The following is an 11,783-nucleotide window of genomic DNA, read 5'->3' as shown; positions in this document are numbered from 1 at the left end:
CCATAGAGGACAGAGGGACATGGTGAGGAGGTCTGAGGTCAGCGCCAGGACACAGCCTCCCTGGTGTTTCTCCCAGGTTATTTTCTCACCTGGAGAGCTGGGTCTGCCCCTGTATACCTTTACCCCACCCATCTCCTTCATGTAAGGATTCAGGGCCCTCTGAGCTCGGAGCAGGAGGATGCAAAGCCAGGGAGGACTCCAGGGAGAAAGAACTGCTCCTCTCCCCCTGCATGAAGGTTTCATTCAAGGTGCAGGTTGAAGTGGAAAGGCAGGATCCAGGTGAGGACCTGGACTCCAGGGGGGCCTCAGACACCTCCTGCCTCCAGGAGCTCTCCTGGGAGGGCAACATTAGAAAGGCTTCGTGAGAAGAGGCCCAAAGCTCTTCTGCTTTCCCACTTCCTGCCATCATCCCAGCTCCCAGGAAAGTCCCTCCTGTGGCTGACTTCCAGTCCTTGCGAGAACTGGAGTAGCTGCCTCTGAGACGATTAGGGTTTTCACCTTTTCTTTTCTGCAGCTCCACATATTGTCCCTACCCACTTCCTCTCAGATTTCTGTAAACCTGATCACAACAGCGACAACCCCCACCCCCACACTCATTCTGCACACTTGGGTCGCTGGCCCTGCTAGAGAAGGTTGGGCCTGGGATTAGGAAGCCATGAACTTGGCACAGATGTTGGCCTCTGGGTGACATCAAGGGCTTCCTGTTCTCCTCTATGACACAGGCAAATGGCCTAGTGCTCGTGGGTGAGGGGTCCCTGATTAAATCCAGCCAAATGGATTTCCTTTTTCTATTTCTTTTTTTTTTTTAAAGATTTATTTATTTATGCATACAAGAACTGGGGTACAGGTCAGAGGTGTGTGTGTGTGTGGGGGGGGAAGATGAGAGGATTCACCAGAGAGAGAGTGGGAAACAGAACAGGCAGATTGACTGAAATACACTGCTGAGGGGAGCAGAGGGCGAGACAGGAGAGGTCTGTTGTGCCATGTGGGTAGCTCCCTGGCTGGGGATCGAACTCGTGCTGCAGAGGCTGCGGATAGCTTCATGGTGCTGTGCTTAACCCCTTGCACCACCAGCGAGGCCCCGTTCCCTTTTTCTTATGCAGTCCTGTGTGTATCCTGGTGCCTGGCACAGTGCCTGGACTCTGGAGCTGCTCTACCAATAATTGCTGAGTGAATAAACAAAACGTTCCTCATCAACTGGCATGCCACAGCTGGCCTACCCAACTCTCAACAGGCAGCCTCAACATATTTAGTTACCTTAAAACATATTTAAAGTTACCTTAAAAATTTCTGGGTTCATCTCCATTAATGGTGCCTGTTCTGAGCCAGCCTCCTAAATCCCCTGATACTCTGATGTGATAATGGGGTCTGGGGCTAGTGGGGCGGGGTAGGAACAGAAGGCAGCTTTTGAGGCTGGAGCTTCCGGCCCAGGCCTGGGGTTCTGGGAGGGTTGGGAAGAGCCCTGCCCCCACTGTCCCCGCTGCCCGAGGTTCCAGGTACAGACTGCGCACAGCCCCCCTGGCGCTCTCACAGTGGCAAGCCAAAGAATGCACCACTGGAGCCTCAAGTAGAGTTTTCCTGTTCTAGTTAGTGACTTTTTTTTCATACTTGAGTAAGCAGTAGGAGAAGCTAAATTCTGAGTCTGTCGACACTGTCTTGACCTACTTTGCATCAAGACCACACCACCCTGAATGGGTCCCCACAGCCTCACATGTGCCTCTGTAACCAGCTGACGTGAAATGGGCAGGACTGGGCCAGGGACGGGATCAGAACCTGGGAGGGCTTCTCTGGGAGCTGCACAGCCTGTGGGTGGAGATGAAGAGGCGGTGTCAGTCTTTCTCCCAGCAAAAGGATGAGGAGATGAGAAAGCTCCTCTCCCTCCGTCCTCCATGGACCTGGCCTGGGTGGTCAAGCTAGCCAGCCAAGTGAAGGCGGGAAGACTCGGCTAATCCCAGGAGGGTCTGTCCGGCCAGTCTAATTGTGAAGAATGGTGAACATCCCCGGACACTCACTCCTTTCCAGCTCTTGGAAAAAGGGGTCAATCCTACCCGCTCATTCTTTCCAATCCCCCATCAGCTTCCCGAGATGGAGTGGGGCCCGATGTGCCCCCATCAGAGGGACAGAAGGGAGTGGAGGTGGCTGACACTGGATTCAGAGGGTGGGAGAAAGGGAAGGGGAGGGAGGAGAGAAAAGAATAGATGGGTAAAGCCCCCAAATTGCCATAAAGGGGGGAAAGGGAAGGGAAGGAGTTGCAGGGTAAGCTTTTGGAAGAGGAAGAAGTCAGACTTGAGACAAAGCAGGTGGAGACAGAGGGGGAGGAGAAGGGTGAGGAGGAGTCCCAGGGAAGAGGAGAGGCTGGGGGTGGAGGGGGCGCAGGGGAGGCAGCCCAGGAACACAGCCTCTGGACCTGGGGGAGGGGAGGCTGTGTGCGCCTGTGGAGCTGGTGGCTGTGGTGTCTGTGGAGACTCTTCATGTCCCATTAGTGGCAATGGAAGGTGACATGCGGGGATCGATACCAATCGAGGCAACAGACTCCCAGTAATAAACCCATTTCACTCACACTTCTCCACCCCCGCTGGCCAACCCCAAGAGAGGGAGCGAGGGCTTCCCACGCCTGACCCCTGCCGCAGAGAGGCTGTTTGCAGACTTGTCCCCAGTCCTGGCACTAGGACTGGTTTAGGGACCCCCAAGTCAGGAAGAGTCATACCAGGCTGGGGGCTCATGGTATCTAGTTGTGAGGTCCAGGGCCTGTAGTCAGACCTGAGGCCTGGACTCACTTTCCCTGGGGGGTGAGGAGGAGCTGGGCCCACCTCCCGATCGCTGTGGGCACTCCCAAGGCAGAACAGGGAAATGCTCTGGAATGTGTGCATCTGCTCAGCCTGTGGGCACAGGTGAAGGAGTCTTTGTGCTCCTGAGTCTCATGTGTGGTTCCGTGTGGGTGTCTGAATGTGTCTGTGTGTCTATCAGTTGGTGTGTGTCTGGGGCTTCGTGTTTCCTGCGTGTTTTGCTGGTGTGCTCTGTGTGCCTTTCTCTATTCATGCATACCCACCACAGAACGTGGGTATGTCAGCCTGGGTTTGCCTGCATTTGAATCTGAGGGTGCGTGAGTCTGAGTGTGTGCCCATGTTTCTATGGGTGTCTGGCTCTGGGTGTGTGGGCTGTGCTTTGTTTTGGAAACTCTTTATGGGTGTCTGCAAATATGTGTCTCTGAACTTGTGGGAAAATACTGCTGCATTTGCATCACAGCCCTACCTCAGCCTGGCCTCTAGAGCAACACCGCAGGACATATCCTACCTGCTAGGTGGGTGCCTGCCCCACTGTCCCTGGAATGAGAGGTTTTCCTAGATACGGGACTTTCAGTCTGAAATTGGCGGTCCCAGGAGAGTTGCTCATGTTTCTTCCAGACTCAGACACCAGGAGGCCAATGTGATGGCCGTGTAGGTGTCCGGGAAGGACAACGAGGGAAGGGTAGATGGAGAGTTCAGGGAGGAGCTGGGAAGGTGGAGGCATTTGAATGAAAGAGGAACTACAGGGGGAAATAAAAGATTGGGAACTGTAGGAGGAATGCCGGTTAGACTAAAGGAGGAACTTCCCCCAGGGCACAGAAGCTAAGATAGGAGGGAAAGAACAGATTGTCCTCTGCTCCGGAAAATTCTAGAGCTGAGTTGTGCTGGGCTCCAGTGGAGATATGGCAGGGAGAGGTGATGCTTGTCTGCTTTTGGTTGGTAGGATGTGCCCAGATGGGCCCTCGCACAACCCTGCCGCGCCCTCTGGCTCCTAGCTGGGTAGGGAGGAGTGCATGTCGCTCTGAGAGTGTGCCCCGCTTTGAGTCTGCCCCTCTCGGCTTGGTGGGCTCCTGTCCTTGGAGGGTTCAGAGGGGCCTCCCTGGCTGTGAGTGGTGGGCATGGATGGAGTGGAAGCTGGGGTGGGGGTGCTGCAGGAGGGAGAGAGCTGGTTTATAATGTTGTAGATCTCTAAGCTCTGCAGAGAGGGTCTGAGCCCGATCCATCCTATGCACCAAGAACTTCCCAGTCCCCTTGCAGTGTGGACACAACATCTCCCGGGAAACTTTTTTGATTAAATTCATAGCTTCGTTCCTGCTCTAATTTACTGCTAGCTCCCTCACTGCCCTGCAGGGGATGGGGTCCCTTTAACTGGTCCTCTGGACCACATCCTTTGCTCCTTTCCTCTTCTGTGCCTGGTGAAGGATGCTCCTCATAGGCGAGCACCAACCAGCAAACCTTGTCCTACAGAAATCTCTGAAGGTCAGACCAGAGGCTGTGTTGCTGGCTTTCTGCCTGGTCATAGCCCACCCACTGCTTTGTCTTCATGCAGGGCGTTCCATGCACCCTGACGCTGGCCTTTGACACCTTCCCGGTGTTTGAGGGGGTTATGCTGATAAACACGAAGGTTTAAGCTGCCTTTGAGGTCACACAGGCTTTTATCTGTCTCACCAACTGAGTTTCCAGTAGTTTGGAATGCAGAACTCCAGGGCTAAGCACCTGCTCACAGACCCGCCCAATACTATCTGTGCGCAGGCGCAGAGATACTCCCATGCCTGTTCAGCGGCTGCACCCTGCCTGGCAGGGGCCGTGTAGCCTGGAGGCCACTTGGTCATTTGGACGGGAGCTCAAGGGCCCAGGGGCCTATGTGTGCACTGGAAGGAAGGAGGGACATGGCCTCAGGAGTGCATGTCCCTTGGTCCCACAGACCCCACATCCAGGTTGGGGCGTGGTTCTGTTTGCAAATAACAATTTCAGTGTCTGCTGTCCCCTCCAGGCTTGAGCTCTGGAAGATGGCGAGGAACTGAATCTTGTCAGGATGCTAGTCTTTTCTCCCTCTGGGCCTGGCCTTGTGTATTCTGTGTGGGTCTTGTCTGGTCTTCAGATAGGGTTGGCCTCCTCCCTAAGAACAGGGGCTTCAGGAAGCCAGGAGCTTCACTTCTCAAATTAGGGGTTCCCCAGGGGACTTATTTTCTCCCTCAGACCAGAGATTTTCTGGGGGTCCCCCAGCTGTAGACTCCCTGAGGAGAGCCAGACTCCTTTCCTAGATCCCCTTCCTCAGAGGGAGGTGGGTGAGCTACTTAAGCCAGGACAGGAAGGGGGCCAGGGCTCTCTGAGAACAGCAAGGAAGGCAAGTTTGTGAGAAAGGGGGCACAAGCAGGGTACAGAGTGGGCATGGGAGGACGCACAGCTTCAGGCCCTGAAAGAGCAGCAAGAGAGATGGGGGCCGACTCTGAAGGAAGATCTGGAAGCTTGGCTGAGGAGTTGGGGGACTCCAGGTCTTGAGCTTTGGAAGGGCTGGATGGGAGGGTAAGAAGAGGCAGAATTCTATTTCCCCTGGCTCTCATGGACCCCTGAGAAAAATGTCTGGGATGGGCAGACCTTTTTATTGTCCGGAGCTGGGAAAGATTTCCTGGCAGGGAACTCAGGGGTTTCCAGGTGGGACAGGTCTTCCTGCCCTCCACTCACTCCTGCCCCGACTCCAAACACAAACCCGGGGGTAGGTGGACCTGTGTGTGTGTGTGTGTGTGTGTGTGTGTATTCTGTGTTAAGGAGCTCTGTGTCAGGCTGATGGGGAAAAAAACAAGAGGGAGAGAGAAGGGGAAGCCAGGAGAATGCAGAGCTCAAATGAGACCCGAGATAAAGCAATTACCTGATCAATACGGGTGAAATTGAGTAATCTAGCAGATCAATACCATGGGCAGGAGGTTGGGGGGGTGGGGTGGGCTGCTCCCTCCTGAGTCCCACTCCCTTGCCCACTCCTACTGCCCCTCTCAATTTCTTCACCCTCCCCCCCCCACCCCAATCCAGGGAATTCATCCTAAATCTGCCTTTCGCCTCTGCACACTGGTTCCCCTCAAAGTATCAGTCCCTGCCCCTCCCAGCCCCCAGCCTGAGTGCCACCCCTCCATAGCCCTCCCTCTCCACCTCCTCTCTCCTTCCTTTGCCTTGATTTCCTTCTCAACAGTCCTTCTAAGGTGATGTCTCCCCCTCTTTTCCCATCTTTTCCCACCTCTGTCTCCCTTCCCCCTTATAGGGGCTACAGCCTGGAGGGCCAGCTGCCCACAAGTGTGCCTGGGGCAGGTGGGGATGCAGTTCCCCCATCAGATTGAAGCTCTCTAAAGACAAGAAGTAGGTTTCCTCAACCGCTGGAAGGGAGAGGGCTCGCTACCCGTCTCACTGTTCCTGGTCATACACCCACACTACCCTATCTGTGGGTGTCCATCTGGGTGCTGGCTGAGCTGGACACCCAAGGAGTTGGGAAGAAGCCTGGTTTCTGCTGGCCCAAAGCGGGCAGTGTGGGTGCCTCCTCTGTCAGGGTACTTGTGCATCAGGAGACAAGACTTGTTTAGAAGGGGGTCTTGGGATGCTGTTATTTTTCAGCAAGGGCTGAGGGGAGAGTGGGAATCCCCCAGTATTGTGGGAACACCTAGATTCTTGCCTGCCCAAACACAGGACTGAGCCATCTGTGGCGCCCAGGAAAGTTACAGCGTCCTGGGTGGGGGTAAAGGAAAGGGTGTGTCTTTGTGGGGAAGGCACTGGAGCAGGGCCCCCACCCCTACCCACACTGGCTGACACGGACTGTGACTGAAATGCCAGCACAGAGCCAGGCACTGCAACAGGCACTCAGGAAATGTCAGACACATAAATGAGTGACTTGTCACCTCGCTGTGGGCCTTATATTTCAGTTCATCATGTTTCTTGTTTCCTCCACTGTAACTATGAGTCCCCAGACAGCAGGGACCTCCCCAGTGTCTTGGCACAGCCGTGTGTGTGTGTGTGTGTGTGTGTGTGTGTGTTTGTGAGTGACTGTCCCAATGGCCCGAAGTGAGACTCTCTGGGTGAGTCCTGGTTCTTCCAATTATGTTGACCTTGGATGATTCACTTCACTTCATCCTCAGAATGAGGATAATAATGGCCCCTTCCACAGAGGGCAATTTTGTGGATCAAGTAAGTAATTTTGTGGCTCAAGGCAAGTTAAGTGACAAGAGGGTATAAATGTTATTTTCAACATGGAGGTAGGAGGGCTTGTCCATTCAGCAGAAGACCAAAATTTCAATATGTGCAGATAAACCAGATAAACTTTTTTTTCCCAGCAGGGCCAGGAACAGGAGAATAAAAATAACTTCCTTTACCTGTGACATTTCGAAGACAGACTTTCTGAAGCTAGACCACTGCCACATACCACAATTTCCCCTTTTCTTTCTTCCAGTTAGTTGCCAAGAGGGCAAAAGTCATACAAAGAAACCCTTAAATATCAAAAACCCAGATTATGGCTGGTTCCCCACTCTCGTGCCTGCTTATGTTGCTTTTTGAAGAATCTGGGGAGAAAACAGAAGGAAGTCTTAATGACACTCTGTAATCAGCACCGTGGTCTCAAGACTGACCTGGAGAGAGGGTTGCTTCCTCTTTTCCCTCCTTACCTCCCCCCCCCCCGGTGAGGACTCCAGAGGAGAGGCCAGAGACTGCTTCCCCATGGCCCTTAACCTGGACCAAGGTTGAAGACTTTGATCTAGACCAGTCTTTAGGTTAGAGTTAGCGTGGAGCCAGCGCTGACCACTGAGACAGGAGCAGTGCCTGGGGAGAGGACTACCGCTGCTTCTTGGCCCCAGGCTCTCATTTCTGAATCAGCCCATTGCATGGGCTGTACCCTCTCCACTGTCTGGTTAGACCAGACCCCCAGATTCTGGAGACAAGGGGTTGGAGACCATGGGTTTCTCCTGCTTCAAATTGCCAACTGCTCTGTGAGTTAGGACTGGGCTCATTTGTGTCCTGGAAGACTTTTATTTTTGATATTCATCCAGCCTTGGTCAGTCCCCTACTCCAAGAGTCTGTTGGACCAGAGGTAAGTGCCCCCTCCCCCGGCCTGCTGCAGGGGCTAGCCCCCTGTGCACACTCCAGACTGGGACACAAGGTCTAACACCCAGAGAAATACTATGGTTGGATCACCACCACTGCCCCCAGTTCTGTGTCTGTTTCTTAGGGGGTAGGGGAAAGAAGTGCCTTCACCCTTGCCTCAGAGATCCGAGGCAATGGATGAGTGGGAAAAGCAGTCGCTTGAACCACTAGGCTGGTTATCCCCTCTGATCCTTGCTTTTCTCATCTGTTAAATAGGGGAGAGAGTCTCCACTTGAGAGGGACCCATAGAAGAGTGATGTGAAGGTGCAAAGTTCCATAGAGAATGGGCACCATGATGGGGATGTCAGGGACAGCAGGCCTTCTTGGGGGTTTTCAGCTGCCTTATTCCCACCTTTTTTTTTGTTTGTTTGTTTCTGGTAGGACCAACCGGGGATGGGTGAGTAAAGCTAGAACTAATGTGTCTGGCTCCTCGGAGTAGAAAAGTACCAAGCAAATATGTCCCATGTGTCCCCTGAGAGGAGGCAAGTTTGAAGGCAGGAGGAAGGATGTCCAGTTGCAGAGAGAAGGGCAGGAATCTGAACATGCCACCGGAGAGCTCATTTTGGGATGGTGTCCTGGAGAAGGGGAGAGGCAGTGTTGGAAGAGGGGCCGCAGGCCCCGCCCCCTCAGCAGCAGCCCTTCTCTGGGCCTGTGTCCACTGGAGTGCTGCCCTGCCCTGTCCCTTTTTTTTTTTTAATAAAGATTTTATTTTTGGGACCTCCCTGGTGGTGCAAGGGGTTAAATTTCAGCATTAGGAAGCTATCTGCAGCCACTACACCACGAGTTAGATACCAGCCAGGGAGCTACCCACCTGGCGCAACAGACCTCTCCTGTCTCCCCCACTACTCCCCTCAGCAGTATATTTCAGTCAGTCTGCCTGTTTTGTTCCCCACTCTGTCTCTGGTGAATCCTCTCAGCCCCCGCACCTCTGGCCGGCAGCCCAGCTCTTCTATGCAAAAATACAATCTTTAAGAAAGATCTACTGAAATACACTGCTGAGGGGAGCAGTGGGCGAGGCAGGAGAGGTCTCCTGCACAGTGTGCGTTAGCTCCCTGGGTAGGCTGTCGAGGTGATAACACTGAGACTCCACACCTAAGCCACCAGGGAGGCCCTGTCCTAGCCCTTTGACTGTCCTCATTCCAAACTTGTATCTGCTGGCCAGTCGAGCTCCTTTTTAGACTTCTTATTCGTTTATCCAACAAACACTTATCAAGCATCCTCAAGCTCCAGGCAATGTGGTAGGGCCTGGGGAAAGATGAATTGAACTCAGTGCCAGCCCTTGGCTTCAGGACATCCTGAGGAGCCAGGCCAGCAGAGCAGTGCAACCTGTGGAAGGGTTGTTCAGAGGGAAAGGTGGGCTGCAACAGAGCACAAAGCAGAGCCCAGGAAAGGCCCCTGGAGGCAAAGACATCTGAGTTGAATTCTGAAGCATATGGTATAAGTGACCAGGTAAAGGATGTTCTGGGCTGTGAGGCCCACCAGACCTGGGGTCCAGCATGACTGAGTGAGCTGGCAAAGAGGCTAAGAACACAGGTATTGGGGCCTGATCCCTAGTCATACAAGTTAACATCTCTGTGACTCAGTGTTCTCCTCAATAAAATGGGCACTGACCTCAGAAGGTCTCATGAGAATTTAGGGATTGGCCATAGCCTGTAACTATGCCTGGCACCTGGTGACATCTCTGCACTAACTATTCTGGCTGCAGTTTAGGCTTTGTGGAGGTGGAAGAGTATGCAGGCTCCCGTGTGTGGTTAAGGAAAAAAAGGGGAAAAAAGGATGAAGTTAGAAGGGTAAATAAGGATCAGATTATGAAGGGCCTCCTAAGCTAAACTAAGGACTGTAACAGGGAGATAGTGCGGAGCCACTGAGCGCTTTATGCCCCATTCACTCCCTTGAAGAGCTATGACCCTTTCTCTTCATCCTCTGTCCCTCTTTCCCTGCCCCCCTTTTCACCCTGGGGGCTCATCACTTTCCTTACTCCCACCCCACCCCCACCATTCCTCTTTGCTCAGAATGTGAATTATTGCCATCTAATCTTATGCATTAAATGGTTAACATAGGATGACAGAGCCAGGCACCTTCCGGTCTGCTCTCAAAACTGTATCCTTTCTATCTGTCTCCTTTTCTTTCAGAAGCAGCACTGAGGAAGGGAAAAAAGCAGGAGGCTCTCTGGTGGGAGGGTCTGTGTCTCAGCTCATCCCCAGCTTGACTTAGGTAGTTTCAGGGAGCAACCACTTAGCCTCTGTCACTTTTACTTGTTCCTACCTAAAAGAGTTAATGCTCATCTTGAGCAATTAACTGCACAGGCTAGTTTTTCAGGGCTATGGCCTTCATGCTCCTCAGTAGCCTAGCCCAGATTCTCTTATAACATATTGGGGGTGGTCACTGCTAGCCGAACAAAAGGTAAACCATTCAGGCATTCCCAAGACCCTTCATACTCCATCCTAGTTTGCCCCAGCTTCTCAGTTTCAGCCTTTTGGAACTCATGACTAAATACAAAGTCAAACTTAACACCTGGCTATGATTCTGCAAATGTTGGGAACTTTAGATCACTTGGTCTATCTCCCAAGGGTAAAATGAGATGACTCCATCTGGCACCATTTTCCTTCGGGTGCAGTCCCTGATACTCAACATCTCCACAGATGTGTCCTACCATCACTGGGCTCTTGCCCTTTTCTTGGAAATACTAGGTTTCCTTAGTAGTGGCTCACCAATACTTAAAAACACCCACAAAACCACCTTTTGAGATGTTCACATTAGTGATTGTGATTCAGTGGTTTTATTGTATTTATTGTACAACTACCACCAATCAAAGGACATTTTCATTGACCCCGCCCCCCACCCACCACAAGACCATTAGCACTCACATTCCACAACCTCCACTTATCTGTTCTCTGTGGATTTGCACTCTGGACATTTCATATAAAATGAAATTCTAAGTGCTGGCCTACTGTGTCTGCCTTTGCCATGTACTCTCAAGAATCCCAAAACAACTGAGGCAGACATTTCCCCACTTGTGTCCCTGGTTCCAGTTGTCCTTTACCTAGAAGTAGTCACTGACCCAAGGAAACCAACAAGCTTCCAAAGTGTTAAGAGAGATGCCCCCCACCTCCTCAGTTGATACCTTGCAACATGGGTAAAGAGTGGGATTGGGGCGAGTAGTAGGGTTTGGCAAGTTCTCTGGCATAACCACTCTGGCTCAGCGTGTCAACCACAGAACCAACACTTAGTGAATGTTACTTAAAAGTATTTTTTTATTTAACTTTAATTTCTGAGGTAAAATACTTTTTTCTTTCAACTTCCATAACAAAATACAGAGCTATCAGATACCCCTGGAAAAAATATGTATATTATACATATATTTCTATAACATTACATCATATATATATAATATATATATGCAAAAATTTGAAGACTTTATAGAAAGCGGAACATCTAAAAGGCACTGCACAATGGAGTTCAGATTACTTACATTTTATGTACATATACACACTTTATTCTGCTTAAGTGGATAACTAGCGAAGTCATCTTTCACATGTGAATGTCTTATTCACAGATCCCTGCATCACAATTCATAACTCAAATGCCTAAATATTTCAAAACAAATTAACTGATAACTTCTCTTCCCTGCCCCCACCCCACAACTACTAGAAATGGAACAGTTCTTAAAAAGTTTGGATCAAAGTTCTTTTTCTTTTAAACAAATTTAAAATGTATGTTGTTACTGCTTACCAAACAAAAAGCACAAACATAATTATGGAATAAATAAAAAACAAGGGACAAACAGCCAACTGACCTTACCCGCTTGATAAGAAGTGATATACTTCATTTTTTAATGCTTCAAAGAGTGTCTTGGCCCAAGTAGGACCAGGGAGCAGTAAT

Source organism: Talpa europaea (assembly GCF_964194135.1).
Source record: "Talpa europaea genome assembly, chromosome: 9".
Classification (NCBI taxonomy): Eukaryota; Metazoa; Chordata; class Mammalia; order Eulipotyphla; family Talpidae; genus Talpa; species Talpa europaea.
The sequence above is the reverse complement of the archived record's forward strand: the minus strand, read 5'-3'. Positions refer to the sequence as shown.